Source organism: Vespa crabro, chromosome 6 (assembly GCF_910589235.1).
Source record: "Vespa crabro chromosome 6, iyVesCrab1.2, whole genome shotgun sequence".
Classification (NCBI taxonomy): domain Eukaryota; kingdom Metazoa; phylum Arthropoda; class Insecta; order Hymenoptera; family Vespidae; genus Vespa; species Vespa crabro.
Window position 1 is genome coordinate 4882612 of NC_060960.1, and position 3148 is coordinate 4885759.

The 3148-nt window shown below is 33.7% G+C and overlaps 1 long non-coding RNA gene across 1 annotated transcript; it reads right to left on the reverse strand.

The window, feature by feature from the left end:
- Nucleotides 1-366: 366 nt before the first annotated feature.
- LOC124425122 lies at nucleotides 367-1298 on the reverse strand. Its single transcript, XR_006942437.1, has 2 exons — nucleotides 879-1298; nucleotides 367-818 (listed from the first exon to the last, which is right to left on the reverse strand). It is a non-coding gene; the product is annotated as an uncharacterized LOC124425122 (long non-coding RNA).
- Between the last annotated feature and the right edge of the window lie 1850 nt (nucleotides 1299-3148).

Below are 3148 nucleotides of genomic sequence, written 5' to 3' on the forward strand. Positions count from 1 at the left end.
GTACGTATAAGTCAAAAGAAAATATATTAAAAAGGAGAAAGCGATATCGCTGGCCTTGGCACAAGCTTCGTAAGTTGACATTAATGGTTTTCAAAATTCTCTTATCAGAGCTATATATTATAGTTAATAGATCATAAGTGCGTGACTAGTGGCTCATGACAAGAAGGAAAAGAGTAATTTCTGAAAGTTGCCGCATTCTAATGTACAATAATTTCAAGTCACAACTGGTTAAGAAGTATATATAAAAATGTTATATTGAATCTTTGTTTCTTGACCTATTAAAAATTATATATATATATATATATATATATATATATATATATATATACAATCTTATAATAATATTGAAAAGAATTTCACTTTACGTTTTTTCTTAAGGATGGAATTTTCTATTTATTATTTTCCTTCTATATGCAACGTTGTACATAAATACGTGTTCTTAAAAATAAATATGACATTGTAACAAACTGTTATTTACAATGATTATATATATGAATAGAAATAAAGTCATACATGTTATCTAGAGCATTGCGACGACTGCATGCAATGATTGTATTTATGGAAATAAACTTCCGTTTAAAATAAATGCAATCGTTACACGCGATCGATGCTTCCTAGAAAATAAATCTTGATCGAAAGCAAATCGTAGCCCATATAATACGTAACTACATACATATACCAACTTCGTAGCTATATCCGCAATCCTCCAGCCGCAAAGCTTCATCCCTCTCAAGGAGAAACGACATTAACCACTTTTATCCATTTAAACAAAATGTCAAAGTGCCAGATGATAATGCTCCGAAGATAAATCAAGCATGCTGAAAAGATGACGGTGATAAATGTAAACACGTCTGCCAGGCGGCCCGGGAGATAGTTACCGAGATACACGACAGGTCGTGACTGATGGCGATGTCGTGAGATGTGGTATCATAATAATTCATAAAGGACGAGGCCAGAGGCTTAATCGTTGATTAATGAAAGAACAGACTTGTCTCGATCTCTTCGCTTTCCTTTTTCGTTCGACTTCTCTTCTTCTTCTTCTTCTTCTTCTTCTTCTTCTTCTTCTTCTTCTTCTTCTTCTTCTTCTATTTCTTATTCGTGTTCTTCATCTTCTCTTTCTTCCCTTGGAGCCTTTTCTTCATCCTCATCTTCCTCTTTCTTCGGTTCTTTCCTTCTCTTCTTTGGTACATACATACTTGTAAACACCAACAGAGCGGGACAAGTAATCCGACATGTGTTTGTTCGAGCGATAGACCGAATTAATGCCGCGACGTGCACGTTGAGCCGTTGAGTCCATAATTCACCGACGAAATCCAGGGCCGTACGTAAAGAAGTCTCTCGACTACAGGACACGAGATACTCCGTTCGATAGATCATTACCAAATGATCATTACCAAAGGATCATAACGAAATGATCATATCCCAAAGAAAAAAAAAAAAAAGAAAAAAAAAAGAGAAAAAGAAAGCAGGTGAGATTTAAAACCTATCGATTCGATTAAATTGGTTTTTAATTCTTTTTTTTTTATGTAAGTGTTAATACACACTTTATATAGACAGTACTCTTACACCTACGCAAGTACTCGAAACTCATTATCGGCTAGATCGAATGGAATATGCAGCTACCACAAAACACTTAACGGAGGCCTTACTTATAATCTACATACGCGTCGAGTATTTCAAAACTGCCTTTTAACGATATACCTCATCTCGACGGTTACGTTGAACGAGACGTATAATGAAGGAAGATATATGGTAACGATCATTATGGGAGATATATTTAACGAGCGGAGTCGATTTACTTAAACGACTATACTTAAAAAAAGAATGAAAAAAAAAAAAAAGGAAAATGACAAAAGGAAACTACTTACTAATTATTCGTTTCGAGTTCGTATTCGTCGCATTATAATTTGAATTAATATTTATTTACCGATTTATCGTAGAATTCATGGCTCTGGACGTGCCTCTACATATTCATGGTTATCGAACTGACGGGAAAGATATGCGGGCGTCGGGCCACGCATAAGTCGCGTGCGGCGATTGTCGGCATCAGGGTGTTAAATTTGAAGTGACATTAATCTGACCGATGATATAGACGCTTTCGCTGGAACGACATCGAGTAATTCAACCGTTGGACATTTTCTTTTTTTTTCTTTTTTTTTTTTTCCTTCGTGCAAGTACAGCTGTCTTTAATGCTAACGGTACGTTTCTTTAACGTCGGCCATCTTCTATTCAACCGGTAGATCGATTGATCTTTTTCCATAACGTTTAACGCCATTTAGATATACGTACTTTATTTCGTGTAATATGTTAAAACGACGAGGCGACAAAATCTATCGAGAACCATTCAATTTCTGAATAGAACGTCGGTTCAATAGATTCAATATATATGTATACGTACGTATATACTAGATATACATAAGTATAGAAATATATCGTTTATATATATATATATATATATATATATATATATATAGATATGTATATATATATATATACGTGCGTACGTATATCGAGTGCGATTCAACATTGGGATTTACTGGCAGGAAAGTAGATAACGGTCTTACCGGCTGTTTCACGTTTGGCGTATTCCACTGCCATCTAAAGATACTTTCTATCAACTCGTAATCGAACCTTTAAGATCGTTCAAAATACTTTTTGAGAGTTTGATTAAAGTGAACAAGTGCAGATTTTCGATTTATCAAAAGAAAATTAATTGACTACGTTATGAAACATAAGATGGATTGATAGGAAGAAGAGAAAATGAAATATCGTTTGTTTCCTATTGAATAACTCGAAGAAATTTTATGAAAGCTTTTTCTATCCATTAAATAATAAATAAAGTAATCGGCATATGTTTTATGATGTTCCTAGTAGATAATCATTTTCACGTGTAACATTGTTACTTTTTCTTTCATACTTCTAAGAAACAAAATCTGACAAAGTTTTTACAAAACGATATCCTTTTTTCTCGATGAATAAGCATACTGTTGACTGAAGTTAAGTTACGAAATAAAAAGTTTGAATATCTCTGTAATTTTCATTTCGAAGAAACGTCAGAGTCAGAACTTCGTAATATATATAATGTACTTTAACATTTACGAACAGTTGGCTTTCGTGGACGTGCACTTTTTTCCAATCATCTGTAATA